Source organism: Cuculus canorus, chromosome 7 (genome assembly GCF_017976375.1).
Source record: "Cuculus canorus isolate bCucCan1 chromosome 7, bCucCan1.pri, whole genome shotgun sequence".
Classification (NCBI taxonomy): Eukaryota; Metazoa; Chordata; class Aves; order Cuculiformes; family Cuculidae; genus Cuculus; species Cuculus canorus.
The window spans coordinates 9,310,774-9,332,163 of NC_071407.1; the positions used below are offsets into that span (position 1 = coordinate 9,310,774).

At 43.3% G+C, this 21,390-nt stretch overlaps 1 protein-coding gene across 1 annotated transcript in view; it reads left to right on the forward strand.

Moving 5' to 3' along the window:
- RTKN2 (rhotekin 2) overlaps positions 1-21,390 on the forward strand; it is a 202,326-nt gene that overhangs the window by 56,030 nt on the left and 124,906 nt on the right. The gene's annotated exons all lie outside the window — the stretch shown is intronic.

Genomic DNA, 21,390 nt, shown 5'->3' on the forward strand with positions numbered 1-21,390 from the left:
CAGAAATTAAGAGGCTGCTATTGAATGCACAATGCTTGGAAGCAGCTTGCTTTTGCTCCTTGTATTCACTACCTGGAAGTAAATTCAGTTTTATGCTGTGCTCAGATACAGTCTTTTCCGCAGGCCAAGTGTTCTGCACGTTCACTGGACAGAACTGACTCTGTGTTTTGGAGATGTGATGAAACTGGGTGGGCAGTTCTGGTAGATAGGGTTAGGTGGATTTGCCACACTGCAAAGCGTTGGAGCTGGGTTGCAGTTGTGAGATACTAGAATTGAAAGAAGTTTTTAGTGTCTTCCCTTTCCTTTTCTCTTGTGCTCTTGGGCAGGTGGGCCTTGGAGTCTAGGACCTCAAGCTCTGGGGCCTGGATAGATTAATTCCGGCTCTTTGCTGTTCCAAAGTGATCATAGTCTCTTTCCAACCTTCACACCAAGTATGAATGTTCTGAATGAGCAGAAATGTGTTTCAGGGCTGAACATGAATGTAGTTGTCAGTGTTAATGTTCAAATTATTATTGCTGGTTTTCAGAGCAAGCCTTTCTTTTAATATGAAATGTATACTTATGCGCTTCTCTGAGCTGTTGTCTCAGGATTTCTACAGATTCAAGAAGACTATTGAATGTTGATAAGCTCATACCAAAGAGAATGTAGCTGAGTTCACATTTTGAAATGGCTTTTTCCACCACAAGGGTTGGTTTCTACTGCCTTCCTTACAATTGATGCCTTCAATTCTGTAGTACAAGTCTGTAGCAGTGTCTCTGGAATATATTTGTGAATATATTTGTAAACATATTTGCTGCAATGTATTTGCTGAAGTTCTATATTGAGTAATTCCTTTGTTTCCAGAGGGATCAGACTATCCACATTGAAAAGCCATCTCTCTGTTGATCCTTCAGATTCCAACTGTGTTTGGCAAACTGCTGAGTCAAATGCATTTAGGAGGGTGGACACAGTGCTGGCATCATTGCAGTCTGAGACAGAGTGAAAATTGCTTTCAGACTGGTATGTTCTGTGTTTATTGGAGGCCCTTGTAGTATCAGGAGTGGGCAGATGCTGTAGTGGGCAAGTAGGCTAAGTAATACTCTGTGGGTCTTCAGATAGGGAAGGCTACCATGGAGTGTGGGCTATTGCCACAAGCAGCAGTCCCCTTCAGTAGAGTGGAGCCTGCTCTGTTTGGAAAGAGGTAGAAGAGAGGATGTGAAGCATCTACTTCTTACACCCAGGCTTTCCTGTCTTCAGGGAAGCAACAGAGCAACCCTTTGCACTCCAGCATTACCAGTATGATACCCTAGGGAAGAAGGTGGGTGTTTCGTTTGAAACTCACCACTTTCTCTATTCAAAGAAGTCTCTCCAATCCTCCTGGGTGACATGCCTCTGGCCTCTCTGAGGAACTGCAGAAATACCCAGCCATGTAGTCTCCATTTCCTTCTCCAGAATAATGGACAAACAAATGCAGTAAAGCTGCTCATGTGCTTAGGTAATCAGGCTCTATCTGTCCAAACACCTCTGAGATTGAACAACAAAATGCAGACTCCAACGCTCTTGTGACTCCTGTGTTTCTCTCTATGAATATTTGAGCCTGTTAAACTCCTCCCTGGAAAAGTGCTGCTTTTTCACTTGGAGATTATGATGTGCAAAATGGAAAACTTACTTTATCGAAGTGTTAGAATAGTTGTTCCATAGACTTTCATAAAGCTGTGGATCCCTCTCCCCAAGTCAAGTCACTTCTCCCAAATCTCTCTCTCCGCAGTGTGGAACCGTTTACTTCAGTAGACCCTTGACTGCATTGTCTGTCATGTGGCCCCTCTTACAATACCATCCAAGCTGTTCAACGTCTTCCCTTAATTTCCCTTATGCTAATCAACACAGAGAAGTGATACTTACAGAGAAACCATTAAAGCAACTAAAGAGCAACTGATGCTATAGAGCACACTCAAGGAGCACTGCCATTGTGGTTGTGGGTTCCTGGATAGGATATCCTAAAAGCTGCAACTGCTTTGCTATCTTACCTTAACTGTCCAAATGAGTAGAAAGGAAGCAAGAAGAGAGACTTTTCTGTGGTGATTGCAGCATGCTATGATCTATGATATATGCAAATTTGCTCTCCCTGCCCTCTGACAAGTGTGATGTAGGCCATAAAGTGCTGCAATCTGTATCAAGACTTTTGGGGCCTTTTTTTTAAAAGAATTCCATCTTTGCTGTCACATCTTCCTCCCTCGCTGAAGGGAGGACTGACTAATTACCAACAGTTTGGTGGCAGATGCTGTTGTGGAAAGATTTTGATCTAACTGGGAATAAAATCCTCTTAAAGGTTCAGGCAGATATTTTCTAACCTTTCTGTGATATGGGCTGTGTTGGCTGTTGCAGGAAAACAGTCCACACAGTCCTGAAAGGATGAACCCTTTTGCTTGTAAATGTCTGCTCCTCTTTTGAGGTGATAATGATGTGCCTTATAGTTGTGTCCTGCACTAATACTTGCTGGTGTATTAAAAACAACAATGGCATTGACTATTTGATATACCTAGTAATATTTTCTAATAGGAGAATAAAATGACAGCGTTGGTAGTAGTTACATCTTCTGCTCCTCTTATAGTTAGCATGCAATCAGCTTTGGCTGTTTTCTTCTCAGTCTGAAATCACATTAACATTAGTCATGTAAAAAGCTATACTCTTTTGAAATAAATATTTATCAACATATCCTATTGTGGCTTATTTTTAGTTTGCTGATGTGTTTGACTAGTATCTCATATGACTATGACATTTGTAAACAGAGAAGAGAGGGTGTGTCACTGCCCTTTAGGTTGGTACTTTCCTGGTAACTATTGTCAGATAATGACATTCACATCTAAGACCCTAAACTTGAATTATAACAGTGCAGACACAAGAGCGATAACTTGTTTTTTTTTTTTTTGTGATGACCGGCTTTTCCAGCTGCTTTTATTTCAGATTCCAGAGGAATGATTTAGGTGCACAAATGTAGAGGATTAGTGCCATTTGAGGTGCCCATGCATGTGTTGCCTGAACTCCAGTCATTGTTGCAGAAGAACAATGGCCCTCTAAATGTCCTCTGTCTTGGCCCTGTGCAGGCACTGCTGATGCCCAGAGGTGGCTAAATTATGCTGGACAAATTGTGCAGGCAACGGACCCTCATCCTATATTTATGCCAACTGTTTCCCGTGGGTATCACTAGGGAGATACCTTCAGCACGTAGCCATCTGCTGACACCTTGTGAGGAGATCCTCATGCCTCCCACTGAGCAGGCACAGGCCCAATCTTAGTTACTCGCTAGTTAATGCATCACTTGCTGAAATCTTGGCTATTTGGGCAGCCTATAAAGAGAGTTTTACTTACTTTCTCCCCGATACTATTTGTGAAGATTTCCTCACCTGTATGAGAAAATACAGTAGTCTTGCCAGCAGAAGATAGGGAATAGCTTGAAAATTTAAATTAAAACTGCCAGGCTTTAAGGTGTAATGAATTTGGCTTTTTATACGTAATTGAAGTTTATATATGTAAGTCAACCATACTCATTGGTTTGAGGATTGTAGAGCTATTGTGCAGAAGATCAGCAAGTAGTTGAGAAGGTGTGTGGGCTGTAGTTTGGCTAACAGTGGTGAGCTGTGGGAGGTCGCTGAAAGACCCAAGAAAGTCATTTGGTCTCTTGCACCTCTCTGTTTCTTGTGATGAACTGTAGAGAGAGAAAGTGTCTTGTGTTCATTGTAGGACTTTCTCACACTGGTACTGGTTTTCTGTACTGTTTTTCTCCATAGCAATTTCTGCAGCTGTCACAAGAATCAAATAAACTTTGAGATTGTGGAGATATATCCTGCTCTATCTGAGGTGATGTTAGGCAGCGAGGTGGCAGATCTCATTTCCCAGAGAAGAGGCTGAGGCCACCAGTGGGGACTATGTTCATGTGGTCATTGTGCAGCGTTGGATAAGGTGTTAGAGTCTGGCAGGTCTGTTTGAAGGACGACATGGTGTGGGCAGCTCTTGTGTGCCTCTCACCAGTCATACCCTCTAAGGAGAGGCACAGGTGCTGTCTCGGGGGGAATATGTCCTACAAACAGAACTGCTGCCTCCCGCTTGTGCCACTGCTCGCAGGTGCTGTTGCCAATGTGTCTTTCCAGGCTGCAGAGGGGCATAAAACTGAGGACCCGCTCCCAGGAGTGGCCAGGTTGCCCAGGAAATAAGTTTAACTGACTGTGAATGGTATTTTCAAGGCAAATTAAGGGACCTGTCTGTACTCATCACTGCTTTGATCCTGCCACAGGCTGCTACACAGCATCTTGGCTTGTCTGAATAATCATGGGGGTCGCCCAGGCTGCGCTGCGTCAGACTGAGTGCTTTCCATGCTTTTCCTGGCCTAGCTGATTTTGCCAAAAGCCTGCCCGGCCGCTGCTGCAGGAAGACTGAAGTTCCCAAATCACTTTGGCTGCTTCAAAAAAAATCATAAACTGTGAAAGTAGAAAACCTGGTGGATGAAATTACCAGTCATCCAGTTAAGAATGAAATAAAATAACAAAGAAATGTAGGAAATAGAGGGTCAACCAGCTTGTTGCCTAGGAGTGGAGGATTTATGGGATGCTGGAGTTCCTGCTGCCTTCAGGAAATGCTGTAATCATAGGCCAGCAATGCAAGAAGGAGATGGAGGGTCTCATCACTGTCATGTTGACAGCATGGTTCACGTCTCAGCTGGAGTGAGTGGGCAGTGTCTATTGCCTTTGATTGTCAAACTCCTGGTCACCAAATAATGAGATGATGGTTAGAATTCTTAAATATTCTATAGAGCATGCATCTGCGCGAATTAATTTTATTTTTTTAAAGCAACAGTGCTCAGGCAGCATCAGTTCTCTGGGGAAGGAGTGCCTCCCAGCCTCTGTGAAATCGGGGAGCTGCACACAGGCACCTGCGCGGGTGGGGAGATCAATTCTCACCAGGCAGATCAGTGTCTCTTGGTTCATAGGGCATCCTGACTGATCTCCCTGTGGTCCTATCTGAACTGAAAGTACAGTATGGCAGAAGCCCCACACTACTCCCTATCTTTAATTTTATCGTGAGAAAGGGAGACTAAGATTCATAAAGTCAGTGCCTTCCATCAGCCCTGCAAAACTAAAGATAAATGCTAACTGCTGAAGCCTCTCCCAATATGAATGGGCATACATCAGCTCCTGAAAAATGCACTTGCTACTTTAGTTAAAAATAAACAAATCAATTCTTGGGCTTCTGAACATTTAAGGTTCCTTAAGTAAGCAACAGATTTTTCAGAAGAAAAAAAAAAATCATAGGAGGCAATCCAATGAGTCCCACTAAGAACAGGCAAAGAGAACTAGGAGACTGAGATTGAAATCTTAGTTTTGCCAGTGTTTCCCAATGTATTCCTAGAAAAATCAGCTAAATCATTTATAAGACAAGAATGACCTTTGTGTCATCAGTGTACTTTTCTGACAAACCTAGAGAGATTACGTCTTTGTTACAGGAGTAATAAAATTCACCTTTTTGATGGGATAATGTGATAATGAGTTAGATAAAATGTTTTTGTAGGGGTTTTGACCCAGTAAGAAAGTGGGTGCTATCTGTTCACTAGTTGCCTGAAAACACTGAGGGAACTAGCATGTCTTGAAAGAAGCAATTGCTGAAATGACCCTGTCGCTCATTTGCATTAAGTGAAACGGTGGTAGTGGCTTCATATTCTCAATGTTTTTATCAGTTCATACTGAACTGACAGAGCTGATGGAGGTACTGACTGATAAGCGCTCCTGCTGTACAGTGAGATTTTGGCTTCCTCCCCGCCAGGATAAGCTGGGTGCTGGCAGAGAAGAATAAGGAAGGTCCCAAACAGAGGCACTTCTTTTAAAAAAAGAAAAAGCCCACCAAAGTTCTTTCAGTTTGTGACAGTGAGGCCGACTTAGCATTTGTTTCATGGAAACCTCTGCAGTTGATCAAGACAGACGATGAGTAAGATCGTGCTCTGCTCATGAAAGCATCTTATTCCAGAGACCACCACTTGCTCCTGATCTGCTGCTAATTGGTCTCCACCCAGTAATACTGAGTCATTATATTCTTTGCCCTTTTCCATGTCTGCTTTTGGTGTGGAAACTGAGACAAATATTTCTCCCCTGCTGGAAATCATCATCATGTCATCAAATTCATGAGTACCTGTAAGCCCAGATGAGAAAGGAGTAGATAGGTAGGGGTTTTTTTGGCCAGTGATCTCTGACAGGAATGTTTTGAAGTTAAGCTATGCTATGTGTTGTGATGATGCACTGCATATGGTATCTGGCTAATTTCTGTAATGTCACAAATTACTTTATTTGTTAAAAGAGAAAAGCTATTAACAAACCTTTAAAACTAGAGTCAGGAAAAGGTGGTAGGATTCTACACTTAGGGCTCTATGGTTCTTCTATCAACAGCAGGTGCCTGTGTTTGTGCTTGCCCATAGCTTGTGATGAGGTGTATTGCCTCCAGCCCTGACTTCCCAGTTTATTACAGGATTGTGTAGGCTGTTGCCCTACAACTTCCTTGCATCCCCTTGTTCCATGCATCACTGGATTAAATGCCACTAGCTTGGTGTGGTAAGTTCTGTTTTGGTTTGTTTTCTTGGTGGAGGAAGAAGGGAACAGGTTGCCAGGGTCACCAGTGTCTTTCCCTGGTATGACTGACTTCCTTGATTTACGAGGCATTACTATCTCTGGGCTATTTTTGAGAACATGTCCTTCTGCTGAACTGTACTCAACTGACGCTGGTTCAAGCATGGTGCTGTGACTCAGATGAGCTGGATACAGACCCTCTGATCTTACGGAAACGATTATCTTAAGCAACTTTCCAACTTGTTCATCTTAGTGGATTGCATAGTGTGCTACTCTAGCAGATGAATGTGATCATCCCATTGTGTCTTAAACCTTGAAGTGGGACAAGAGCTTCCTAGAAGTGTCCACTGTGATGGGTGGTTGCAAAGCTCTAGTGGGCATGCCTAGCCATCAGGAGCAAAACTGAAGTGCGTTATTAAAAACTTAATTAAAAAACAGTTGGACACAGCTAACAGTTCCCCAAGAATCCATGTCTCCTGCTGTATTGCTCCTTCCCGTGTTATCTCAGGATCCCCAGTGTCTGCTCTTTCCCTTTCTGCAGCACTTTGGGGCTAGGTGGATTCTCACCTTTCCAAAAGGGTTTTTCAGCTCAATAAAGTAGTTCACATGGATAGTCAGCACATGCTTCTGGGTTGGCAGCTGGGAGTCCTCCTGTGGTGCTCTAAATGGTAGGCTCTTAGTGAGGAATAAAATAACCCAAAACATGGCTGAGCCTTTCTGTCTGAGCTGCTGGGTCTGCCAGTGCAGGGAGTGTAAGGCTGCTGTCCTAAGGGGCTGAGAGGAGGATGCTGAGCCCTCCCAATAAAAGCAAATTCCTGCTTTTTTTTCTATGCTGCGTCCCTGTGGGAATTTGGATGGCTGTGCCATTGTGATGGAGGTAATTCCACCCATTATGTGAATTACACTGATGAGACTGATAGTGACTGTGTCTAAAAAGGCCACGTAGATGGTGACAACTGTCAGTGACTAATTTGATGGAAAGATAAGAAGATCGTAATAAAATTATTTTTCTGTGGCACAGTGACAATAAGTTGGAGAAGCCCAAGCAGTCCACAGCACTCTGAAGATTGGAGGCTTTTTCTACTCTTTCTCCACGTCCTTCTCTTACTAAGCATCTGTTGCAACAAAAGCAAAGATGTAGGAAGAGAGGAAAAGAACTGTCTGCACTCACGTGAAATGCTAAAATAAAGGCAAGTTTTTTTTCTAAAAAGCTTGGTGATATGGTTCTATGGTGACGCCAAGAATCACAAAATGGACAAGTCCTCACCACTGAGTATCTGTTCCTTTTCCAGTGAGCCTTGGTAAAACTCAAATAGTCTCTGACCTTACAGTGCTAGGTTTACAGTATCAGTAGTTTCCTGCCATGACTCAGTAGCTGGAACAGTAATATCTGACAGTCGTTTTTTTTCCTCTCTCTTTCCAGATCTCTTTTGAAGCTTCTCAGAGTGGGCGGGGAGAGATGAGTGACAGATATAGTCTTGGTTCTTGCTCTTCCTCTTTCTCTTTTTTTTTTTAAAAAAAAATAATCAACCTGCTCCTGCTTTTTCTGTTCCTTCAGTCTTCTTATCCATCAGACTTCCCTTTCACACATGTACTAGACCAAATGTTACTTTTGTTTTCATTCCTATTGGTGGTGTCTATGCCTGCTGATAATGCCTGGGAAACACTGAGCTCATTCCCTCTCGCTTTTTCCCCTCAATGGTACTTTTCTACTCTCCAGATCGAACCTGTACATCCTCCGTTTCTCTCAAGTTATCTTGCTGATCCTGCACTGCTATAATAAACTGCTGCCAGCAGAGACTGGATGAGTTTTGTATAGTCACGGCTGGATATGGCCTATGGTTAAAGCAGATCCCTCAAGGCCAGGTTGCCTCCAGTCTTAGAACCAACTTTTACTCCAGCTGTTCAACACTTTTGATCCTGCAGCTTCTGTTTTGGGGGCAGAAGACTCAGTTAACTTCATTTTTTTGAAAGCGAGTTATAAACCTGACCTTGCTCTGTACACCACACCAGTGACATATTTCAGGCCAAAATTACTTGGAAGACATCAGAGTATTTTTTTTTATGCTGTAGTCTAAAGATGTTCATTGGGAAAATTTAGGAAGAACTGTCATAGACTACTGAAATCAGCCCTAGGTTCAGCTGTGCAATATTTGCTAATATGAGATACTTTTGCCTCTGTGACTTATATTCAGCAGAACTCCTAATTGCGAAATAGACAACAGAGTACAGTAAACAATGCTGTTCATATGAAATATTAAGAAGAAGTAATGTTAGTGTAAGGGGACAAGACTTCTTAATAGCTTGCAAGACTTCATAAAATCAGGGGTTTAGCTATATTCAAGCAAACTGGAGTAATTAGGTAAGAAAGGACGAGTGCTTTTCATGACTGTAAGAAGTAAAAACTAGTAGAACTTTCTTCACATGAAACTGAAGAGATCAATGCAATAGAAAGGGTGAGTCTTTCACATCTGTGACGTGGCTTGGAAATCTCTACTTTTGTGGAGTCTCCCTCGTCTCCATATGGGTGTCCATGTCATTAGGAGTGCTGTTTTGGACTTTTATGTCCCTGACCCATGGCGGCAGGAGGTGAACAGCACTGCCAGTGGAGCTGCCTCCTCTGAATCCTCCTGGCTGAAGGGAGAGGATTGGGGCAGGCAGAGCTGCCGGGAGCATTCCTCTTGCGGGAAAACACAGTAGGCAAAAGAATTTTTTTGGAGCTGTTTCCAGTGTCTTCAGACCAGATGTAAACAAATGGTGAACTGTGCTTTGAAAGTTGCTTTTTCATTGTCTTTTCCTGTACATCTCGGATGTTTACTTAGTTTTTGTCACACGTGCAACTTCCTATGAGAATTTAGCCTTTGAAAGCCCTGAAAGATGTTTGTATATACAATTTTTATTTTTTTTTTTTTTAAAAAAAAAGCAAAGCCACTTCTCCAACTTCCACTTTCCCATCACCAGCTTTTTCCACAAGGATCTCGCTGTCTACCTGAAACCCCGGGGGCTGCGAACGCACCTGACCTGGGGCATCTCTGAGCCCGAGAGCGGGAGAGACGCTCCCCGCGCCGCTGCCTGAGGCGCCGGCGCCCTCTCTCGGCTCCGCGAGGGATGCGGGATGCGGGATGCGGTGCCAGCTCCCTGCTTCATTAACGCCGAAGGCAGAATGGTCCTTCCTGGCTCACGGCCTGTGATCCTGCTCCCGCTTACCTGGGTGCAAAGTCCACGTTCGTTTCAGCTTGGAGAAGCATCAGCAGCGACATCAAATTCGTAGTGATGTCCGAAGGATGATGTGCGTCTTCTCAGCTCTGCCTGAGAAGGCTCCTTAGATTTGGGTCCCAAAATGTTGATGGACCTGTTGTTCTGGACAAGAGGCCACTGCTGGGAAGCAGGCAGTGGGATTTCCCTTGCAAACCCTTTGCTTGGCAACTCTTTTCCCCCCAGCTGCTTCCTCAAAAATAAATTCCTGTCTGTGGAGGTCTTCTCTTCTAATAAGGAAACAATTTATCAACACCTTGAAGTATCTCACATTCATGTAAATTCAGACCAGATGAGAGAGAGTCCTAGAGAGCTCTTGGGAGACAGACACTGGAAGTGAGCAGATCAAGTCTGGTTGAATAATAACAATAACCGGTGATCAAAATTCTCTGCTGCAAAACACTCTTCTACCTAGCCAGAAATTTTGTGTTTGCTAATTTTTCAAGTAGCACGTGGAGGGGAGGATTATTCATGCTAATTTCAGAAAGCCTTTTCCTCATGTTCCTGTCCCCAAATTTAATTTTAATGTTGAATACCAGAATTTGCACGTGAAATCTTATACTCTAAAGATTATAAGAAAGTGAAACAGAGTTCTATAATCTCAAGAGTCTTTGCTTTGCTTTGTTGAACACCAACTTGAGCATGTTCGGCCCAAGCACTGGGGAATTTCAAAGCAGAAAAGTCAGATGTCCCCTTTGGTTCTTGTTGTAAAGGTGTCCGTGGGGTTTCTGTGGCTCTGTGCTGAGGTTACAGTCTATCTGACATTTTTCCATGCCTTCTGGTCATCCGGGATCTGGTCATTCCTATGCCAGTTGGGCCCTGTAAAGTTTGTTAAGAAGTCACCCGAGAATTTCTGTAGCATGGCTTAAATTCACAGAGATCCAGACAGGACTTACTGTCCAGTAAAGCTCTTCAGTGTCACAGGTTGGCTTTTGCTGTCATAGGGCTCCTCTGAGCATTACTGAAGCCAGAAGAACCCCAGTAGCAATCTGGTGGCCATAAGGGTCTTGGACCTCATGCTGATATTCTTCCTCTTATGTGCTTGCACTAAAGAGTGAGGGCTAGTGAGAAAGACACAGAGCCTTTAGAACCAAGTGAGATCCATGAACCGTGCAGAAGCTTTGCCCCTTTATCCCCATGAGCTATTGGTTTTAAACTGCTTAAAAAACAACTGAAACCTGTTTATTCTGTCTGAGAGCTGAAGTGCTTAAGCAAAGGACTGTCTTGCATAGAGAAAGGAGATTCTTGTTCTCTGAGTGTTTCTGTGGTCCAAAAAGAGAATGAAGTGCTGTGAATGAGATTTTTATGGGGGCAAATTAAGTTCTCAAATTACTTCCCTGGTTTGGAGGTAAGTTTTCAGGTTTTATTTCTGCTGTATGTCCTTCAGGCTATTGTCTTGTTCGCTAGCAGGAGGTGGAAATAATTTTGGAGAAAACACCTTTGCAGTTTTGGGGGGTTTCCCTCCATTTCCTACAGAAAAGACTGACAAGGCCCGGAGATTTTGAGTCTTTAACCTGTTGATCTTCAGAAGATTTCTCTCTGCGTATGTGCTCTGAAGCCCCTGTTTCTCAGCCATCTGAGGAAGTAGAGGGTGGAGGTGGTGGAAGGTGGATTTTTGGCACAGAGTTTGCTGCACAGACCAATATATCAAAATACCGCCCAGTATGGTTTGTCAGGACTTGATATGTCACCTAGTAACAGATTTTGCAATTAGAATTCTGTATCGTTCCTGCATGTTAAAAATTCCTCCCAGCATAGGAAGGGCTCTGCTGCTGTTCTCTCCCTGAGACGAGCAGCTCTGGCTGGTAGGCACTGTGTGTTTTGTATTGACCTCCGTAACACCAGTGTTCCGAAGCTGTGGAAATCTGGAGCACACATCTTCCTCAAATTGCTGCATTTGGCATTTTTTCCACTAGGGTTTGTCAGGGAGCTCCACGTGCTTCTCCTGAATGCCTCTGGTGAGTTGCTGTGCAATGGGTTATCCCTTCCTGGTGACTTTCTGGTACCTTTTTCTGATAACCCACCCTGCAGTGGGAGCTCTCACAACCTGTGAAGCACAGGCAATTTTGCTTCTGAAACCCTAGCCGCTTTGGGTTGATGATAACTTAACATCTGGAGCAGCAAACCAAGCATTTATATAAGTGTCTGGAAATGGTGAGTTGTCTTGATAGTGGCAAATCATCGCAGTTAATGAATTTTCAATGCGGCTTTAGGTAGCTGTTGTTTTTATAAACAAAAGGCTTTGCTGTGCATATTACTCTATAAGAGATGGTTTGAGCAAAGTGCTGCTGACAGTTGTGAGCACATAGTTGTGCCATTTCAGACATTGCATGTCCCTTTGATGCCACACACTTTGTGGTAATGCAGCATAGTGGTTGTTAATGAGAAAGCAGGGTGCACCGTCTCCTGTCATTCCTGCACGAGAGCTGCTGGCGCTTGCACGTGTCTTTAATTCTGTGTATGAGCACCCTGCTGAATCAGTGGGCAGCTTCAGTGAAACTCTTTCGAGTGATTTGTTTTATATAGCAGCGAACAAGCAGCCTGGCTCAGCACAGCCTCCAAGAATGACATTTTTAATATTTTGATTGACTCCATACAAAAAGGGATGAGACTCCAGCAGCTTGGAAAGATGCAGCTACTGTAGTGGGTGTTACCCAGTGATTAATGTCTCTTACTTTAAATCCAAACCTTTCAGCTCCTTTCATACATTTTTGCTAGCAACAGCAGATCTTGTGCCAGTCTCCTAGATCTGAATTTCTTTAGGTGCAGACGCTATTGCCAAATATGGTTTCTTGGCAATTTTGGGCTTTGGAGTTCAGCTCTGACTACGTATTCAGATTCCTGAGTATTCTGCCTGGAAGTTGTTGATCTGTTGAGCTGATTTATAGAATGTGTTATTCTGCTTTCCTGCGGCATTTTTACTGTATGGAAAACATTTTGTGCTTATTATCACTTGCCACATGCATTTAATCTATTTTTGGTAATTCTTCAGGGCCCATCACCATGGTATCCTAGCACCAGTGAACATAATGCCAATATCCATTCAATATGAACTGCTGATGCACAACTCCCTCTAATATTAAGGAAGCTTCGTTATGTTACTTATTTTTCATTTTTCAAATTTAAGGCATTTATACTTAAAAAAAAAAGGAGTGTTAAAGGTAAGACCATAACACATAAGGCCAAGTTGGATGGGTCTTTGAGCAGCTTGCTCTAGTGCAAGAAGTCCCTGCCCATGGCAGGGTGGTTGCAACTAGATGATCTTTGAGGTCCTTTCCAATCCAAACCTTTCTATAAGTCTATGTTCACTGTAGATGGAAGCAGTTCTAAATGGCCAAATGGAATTAATGAACCCAGTGGACTAGACCTGCCTGTTACTGCTGACTACACAGTATTGTTTTTTGATATGCTTGAGATGACTTTTTTTTTAAAAAAAAAAAAAAAAGAAAAACAAATAAACAACAACAAAAAAAAACACCAACAAAAAAAACCCAACCCAAAAGTAAAAATTTGTATAACTCTAGGGACACAAAGTGGCCAAAGTGCTGTGAGTGGCTGTCTTGTGGCACTATCGGAACAATTTTTCCCTGTGTGCTGGACACTGTAGGGCAGGTAACAGGTTGTCAATGGGATGAGAGACATTGGTTTAACATATAGGGGGAGGAGGTCAGTAAACCTGATGTGCAGCAGTGGATCCAAATGTGTTGAATGCTGTTAATATCCAGTGTCACTCACAGTCCTAATTCCAGCCCAGCTGACAGTAGAATAATAATTCAGTAATGTCTTTCTCTAAGCTCTACTTCTTTCGGTGTTACACAGTTTGCGAAGGTAAACAGCTCTGTGCAAGACAATAACATGTACATTTATGTTCAATGTTTTTCTTATTACCTACACTGACCTCTTGCTAAATAATTATGCAAATGATTCTGAACTAAATGCTTTGTAACTAAAATGTGAATGAAACCAAGGTTGTATTTATTCCTTTGGCAACTACAAGCTGAAGGTATATCTAAAAGACATCAAAGTGGGCTGCGTGGGAAAAACGTAAACACCTTTGAATCAAAACTAACCTTGTGCTGCTGCAAAAGTCTGTGGTAGGAATGCCTGACTCTTGCACATGCTGGGTGGCTACGCAGAGAAAAGGCAGTTGTGAGGGCTGAGCAGTATCTCCTGGGGCTAATGGTGGTGTTGAGCCTCAGTTGTGTTCTGCTCCTTATGTGTGTATCCTGCCAAAAGTGGGAGGTTGGCTTAACATTTTAAGGTCAAGATCCACAAACGTCCCAAATCCCTGGAAACATTCCAGGTCAGGCTGGATGGGGCTCTGAGCAACCTGATCTACTTGAAGATGTCCCTGCTCACTGCAGGGGGGTTGGACTAGATTACCCTCATGGTCCCTTCCAACCCAAACCATTCTATGATTGTATGGTCATTTGTGTCCCAGTGAGACATCGTGCTAAAACAGAGTCTGTTGAGCAGCAGTTCCCTTTCACAGCTTGTGGGCACCTTTCTAGTATGTCACTATGCCAATGTAAGGCAAGCGGCATTATATTTACATGTATAGCGCTGTGCTGTGATAACTTTTAAAAAGTAACACATGCATGTTTTCATTATGCCTAGAAATTATTCATAGAAAGGTGGTCAATCTCTTGGCAGAGAATACTTTTTGAAGTTTCTCTCTACATTAACCGTAGATGTCTGTTAATTGTCTGCATACATGGGAAGGGTGTGGGTGTCTCTGGTGTGAACACCTGATTGCAATGTTCTTGCAGGAGATAAGCTATGGTAATTGAAAATCAAAGCAAAAGAGGAAATTCCAGCATACAATATTTAGCATGGATTTAGCTGTCAACTCGCTGTAAAAAGTAGTGTGCTGACCACGCAGGCAAGTGCCACCTTTGCCAGTAAAGGCACTATTTCCTTTCCTTAGTTTTAAATTTTGCCCTTATTCTATGTAATATTCTCCTAATAAGACATAAGAAAACTTAGCCTTTCCAAATGAGTTGGAACTGTCGTTTGCAGTGTTTCAGTTGACTCTCTAATTTCTCCAAATATTACAGTCCAGACTGGCATGGCTCACCAGAGGTCTGAAAAGATCTTTTTTGTATAGTCATGGAGCTGGAGGGACTTAGAAAAGCTCTTGGCAAAAGGCAAGATTGGTATTACCTCATTTCTGAAGGGTGCTTGCCCTAAGTGTTTCTGGATGCTGGAAGTTAACAGCTTCCTGATGCAAGCTGTAGCTGTTCTCTCCCTTTACCATTAAGAGGGTTTATCCTGTGTCTGAAATGCATCTTCCCAGCTGTGCAGTAAACTCATCACTTCATACACTTTTCCATACATTAGGGACATTAGAAGGTTGGTTCTTCCTTTCTTCCAAGCCACAAACTTTATATATCCAAAACTCACTTTCCTGAGTTCCCCAGTCTTCATTTCTTTAGATGACATGATTTTGTTGTCTTCCTTCTCTTCCCTGTTTGTACTGGTTTTTGGCTTTTAAGTCATTCATCTTGTTTCCTGGATTCTTTCTAGTTCTTCCTGTATTTTAACAGGTGAAGGGCTTGGCCCTAGAAACAGGCAATGAGAAGATGGGAGCTGGGAGTGGGGCTGTGTGTGCTGTGACTTGATGAGCAGTGTAGGCTTTTAGCTCAGTCTATTCATGCCAGTTCTACATTTGACTGTCTGCAATACTGTGGCACAACTGACTTCCCTTGCTGACCCATCCACCTCCAAGTCCGTCTCTGCGGAGCTGCTGCCTGGCTAAGGTTTCTTTTTTTCTTCTATGGTTGTGAAGCTGATTCTTCCTGCCTGGCAGAAGCATCTTTCAATTTTCTCTATCGAATTTTTCTCCCACCTCCTGAACATTTCTGCAAGCGGTCAAAAAAGACTAAGTCCCAATCTATCCTCCAAGATAGTGACAGTCCCATCTGTCTTGCCTCCCAGATCGTGGTGTCTTGAAAGGCGACAGTCTCTTTTCTTCTACCTGTTTGCATTTTTCTGTCCTTAATGCAAAGTCTGAACAGCAAACAGCGGCCTGAACATAGTTTGCTTATGATGGTGTCAAGCCAAGTAATAGTGAGCAGACTGCTATTTATTTTGGCAAGCAATGGCTGGAAATGATCAGGACTCAGCAGTCTCCCACTTAACACATCCAAAAGCTCAAACCTCATGAGCAGCAGGACCTGAACAGTTCATCCCCGGTATGTAAAATCACAATATCAGTAGTAAAACACCAGAGTAATCTACCAAGTGTCAGATCAGTTGTTCCTTTCACTAATATCGAAAGTAGATGTGTTTAGATTCAGACAGGCAGTCTAGTCTGAATCTGAAACCAGCTTTCACTTTACAGACGTGTGACACACTGACACTTATTCTTTTCAATCTATTGCATGAAATTAATACATTTCTTTAAAAAGTTAATCACAGGCTGGGTTTTTCCTCTTTCCTCTGCTCCTGCTGGGCTCAGGGAAAGCCTGCCGCATAATGCATAAAATGAATTCACACTGAACACAGAAGCTGGGCTCGAAGAATCCAGTCCAGCACTCTTTTTCTGTGACACACTGTACACTGCTTGCCCACTAGTGTGGGCTTCACACCATTTTCACCATAGTTTGGTGGTGAATAATTCATCGGGAGCAGCTGTAGCTCCAATAAACACTGGAGCCGACTCAGATGCCTGAAAGCTCATGATAGTGTTTTCCCCAGCTAAATGAGTGCTTTTGACATTTGTGGTTCTGCATTTTGCTGTTTTGGTACCAGACTGACCTGCTTTGCTGGGGCATTTCCTCTTTGTTGTTCCAGTGACATTTTGATAAGATGTATGTTGTTTTAAGAGATTTGTATTTCTGGATAATATTGAGCCAGGTTCTTGCAAAGACTTATAGGGACAGTTCAGAAAATCTGAGGTCAAAGGGTGACTCTGGCAGGTTTGACCTGTGTGTTATACAGCTTGCTTGCTCATTGCTCTTTCACCAATCATGCCCGTCTGCTGGTAACCTCACAAACAATGTCCTTGATGGGGAATAACAATTTACAATGAGCTTACAGTCAGGTGCTGTGGGGCAGCGAGCTGTGTCTTGGCTTCTCCTTATGCCACTTGCAAGCTGGCACCTCTTCTTAAGCAATGCCTGTGTTTCATCCTTATGTTCAAACTCTCCCCACTCTTCTGTTTTCTGCCTCCTCCATTGAGAATCCAGAAATAAAATAACCTCCTAATCATTTCTTTTGTAACTATATAACTGGAAATGTAAGTGTAAAGGGAAATGTAAAGTCTCTTCCTGTTGCTTATTAGTCAATGTAATGAATTTTCTAGTCTCAGAGAGATTACAGTAATATTTTATGCCACTTTTTTTCTAATCTGCTTTCTCAATTATCAAATCCCTTGGAGGAACACTTTTCAATTTGGTCATCAGAATAGCCGAAGTCTCTGTATGTGCCGTTTCAAATATCATTACTCAAGCCTGCATCAGGAAGGGCAAAGAATAACACTTGTACAACTGTCTATTCTCAGCCCATCAAGGGACACAGCAAAATGTAGGCTGCCTGATTGTTTGCTCAGCCAAAGTCCAGTGCTGTTGTACTGTTCAACTCCTTGTATGTTAATCAGCTTGTGTTCCAGGCTTTCTCTGTGTGAGAGAGTTTAGATCTATGGGTTGCTTAAAAAATTCATAAGCAAGAGAAGGAGGGAAAGACCCTAAAATAAGGCCAAAGAAACCAGTGTGGCTTCATGGTCTAATCACTCTTTCCTTTAGTTTCAAGGATTATAAATTCATGACTCTGCTATTTATTATTTTTCTCTCACTGAAGCATTTGGCTAAGCCCATAACCTGCTTAAATGGGTAAATATGAAAAGACTTGGCATTTTATGCCTTCTGTCATGCCAGTGGGGTTGCGGGTTTCTGCTATTTTCTTAAAGTTTCTGTTCCTAAAACACCTTGCTACGCACTCCCTGTGCCAGGATTATTTTAAGGTGCTAGCAATCCTTTCCACATCAACCCAGGAACCACTCATGCTGAGGCAATCATGACAATACATCCCTTGATTTTCACAGCCAGAGTAGTAGAGGGGGTAGAAAGATATTGTGAGTGGACATCAGGCCTGACTTGTAGTGGTTTTTACTCCAGAATCAGACAACGTGTGGCATCATACAGGCTCCTTCAAAGCAGTATGGTTGTGAGAAGCTACTGCTGCTGCCTGCAGCTCTGCTTGTGGGCAGAGGCAAGGTGTCAGCATCCTGGGCTAGGAGCAAGTCTCGCCAGTGACTGCCCAGGCTGTGCCGAGAGCGAATGAAGGGTCCTGAGTTGGAGGACATAAGGTTTCATGGGAGCAGAGCCATGTTGGGGATAAGGAGGAAGGCAGACATCCCAGTGTAAGGGATATGACTTAGTGTTGCTGTTGTGGCTTGGGTAGAGGATGTGGTGAGAGTGGACATGGGATTAGTGGCCACGACTGGGAGGGTGAGAGCAGGGGGGAGAAGAGCATGGAGGTGGGTGTGAGTCCTCAGCGATGGAACTCACAGCTGTGGGCAGTAGCAGAGCACTGTGGTGTTGAACATTTGTTTTTCTCTACTCTGACACGCTCCGGGCTATATATAATGTGGAAAAAGGAATCCCCGATGTTTAACCCACTGCAGAGAAGACAGATCTTTCCTCATGGTAAGGGAAGCTTTCAGATGACAGATATTGCAAAGCACACCTTTTAAAAGAATTCAATTGGGTGCCAATTAGCCATAATGAAATAAGTTTTTAGCCTGGATATTTTCATATGGAAGTGAGCATTAGCTGCTGTACTGTGCAGTGCGAATGGAAGTATCCTGCATTACAGTGCTTCATAGTGAGAGGGTCAGAGGTGTAATTGTTTGCAGCTGTTCCAGGCTTATTTCCACTGTCAGTGTAAATACTGAGGATGAGTGCGCCTGCCGGCTAAACTTTGCGTTGACCTAGACAGCTTCTGGAAACTCAGGATATGCCATTCATAAAAGGCTCTTACTTTTTCCCATCCCACCCTGACTGAGAGCATTCCTCATTCAGCTAAAATGAAGGAGGGGTAAAAGGGTCCATCTCGGCTCCCATTGAGAGCAGTGACCAATCTCAGCCAGAGCAGGAGCTGGGTGACAGCCGCCTGCTGCAGCAAACCAGTCTGATACTGACATTTAAAAAGCCAGGGTAGTGCTGTCTTTCCCCGACAATTTTTCTTAAAGCTCTCAGGTCGTATTCTGTTCTGGTGCTGGGGCTTGCTGATTTGGCAACAATTTCCTTTATGCCTTCTGAAGAGCTGTTTCATTGCACAGGTCTGCAACAAAAGCAAACAGTAGAGGGGCTCTTAGATGAAGCACTATACCCACTCCACAGCGAGCACAGGCAGGTCATAGGAGCAATACCCTTTGGTTCATTCAAAGAATATTGTAGATTATTTCCTGTTCAAAGAGAAAAACAAACCAAAGCACAAAACCACTTTGAGAGGAACAAAGTATGAAAGGGGTTTTGTTGTAAGGAAAATAGTTTGAAATGAGCCCGACCATGACTGTATTACCAGGTTGCTGTTTACTACTTAGAGTAGTCACAATTTTAGCCGCAAATTGGTGACAGAGGAAGAGCCATGATCCGTGTAGTTGTTTATTCTTGAGTTTGCTCACTGGACATGTTCATTTCTTGTTATTTTTATAAACTGGTAAATTCTAGACTTGTATGTGTAAAAAAGACAGATTTGTGCTTTGGTGGGCTGTCTGAAAAGTGATTCATCCAGAGGGAAAACAAAAAAAGTTAGCACTAGAGACAGGTTACCAAGAGCAGCAAGATCACCACAGTCATTTCCATTGATTGCATTGGATCCTCCTAGATCTGTTGGAGCCTCTGGATGTTAGGGTTTTAAAAGCCTGCAATCCTGGAAATGTCTCCAGGAACCTTGTAAAAACAGTTTCTCACCTTGTTTCTGTTGTTGGCACACAAGATCCTGGATCTGGCAGTGCACACATCATGCTTTCAGAGCAGCCCGGGGATGTTAGCTTGCTAGGAAGCCCTGGCAGTGTGAGCCCTGCTTGCCTGTGTGTGCTCACTGTTTCTGCATACAGTGAACCTGGCGCTTCAATTTGTGGTGACTTTGCCAGCCCTACCCCTAATTCTACGGACTGTACCTGACCTCTAGAAATCATGTTGTGCCTCTGCAAGAGTTAAAATCCATTAGAAAAGGCTTTACGGAGCTATTGAACAATGTGTATTATCCACATTAATACATTATGGCCATAGGACCCAACCTTGGTTAAAAGCAACCTGGAGCATGACAGCTTTTAAAGCTGATTTCTGTTCTCGCAGCTGCACTGTACAACAGGCACGAGTGATTATCTACGAACACACCTGCCAGTTAACACCTCTGATATTATTGTCCCACTGTGCTAAAGAGGAAGAGAACGTAAGACTTTGTACCTCATTTTCACCATGTGCAGGCTTTTATTTTTGCGATAGGAACTCCATTTGAACAATACGCTTCCGTGCATGCTGCTGCCTCAATGCTTGCAGCTAGAAAATGCTTTGATTCAGGCACAGGAAAATTAGCACCTCTCTTTCTTTGTGAGTTCCTCCTCTCCATTTATCACTAGTTTATGTGGAAATACTTTCAGTTGGCTACACTCAAAGCAGAGTTTTCAATGAAAAGGTAAATTTGTTTTCCATATTTAAATTATGCCTTTGAAGTATGAAAGATCTTGCTGTTTGCTGTGAGGTATTCAATAGGCTTCTTTCTAGTGTTCAGGGATAGAGGGAACAAGGAAATCTTTGCGAGTGTTGTTGCAAGTCAAAGGAACTTGGCAGCACACTCCTACACGGAGAAGGAATTCTTCTCTGCTCACTGCTAGGGTAGCCTTTAAACAAATAAATAAGAGGACCAGTCAGACTGAAAACTAGATCTCCACCCTGGTGTGGAATCTGCTAGGTTTTGAAACTCCTGGGAGGATGACTTGTTAGCCTTTCTTCCTTCTCTGGTCATCGATGGAAGATCTGTGTTTGATGGAAACCTCTTACCCTGATGGTTGAGGTGCAGTTGTAATCATGGAGAAAGAGGATCATGCCTACTCATTTGAGGGAAGCCAACAAGAAAGTTCCCAAGTCAGGCAGCAGAGGAAGAGAGAAGCAGACAGGGAGCCTCTGTGTTGCACCAGGCTGGGCTGTCTCCTGGCTAGTAATATGTATCTGATGCCTTCACAAAGTCATGGTGGCTCTTACTGACTCCGTATGGTTCATCGCAAAGTTACTCCAAAGTTATTCAAGATGAGGAAGTTGTGCTCTGCATCAGAAGAGTTTTACAGAGAGTGCTAGTCCAGCCCGATGCCAACAGAGCATCTCTCCTCAGTAGTGCCATCTTCCTTACACCAGTGACACCAGTTTTAGGGCCAAAAAATCTGTCCTTTGTTTAGCGGTTTCCAAAGGGCATCTTGAAAGGGGCATAAGATACACCAAAAGGGCGATTTAGATGGTGAGCGTTCAGGTCCTCTGCAGTGGAGCAGAGCTGCCCTGTGGACCGGGATGCTGCACAGGGGTGGTGTGCACAGTGCTTCCAGCAG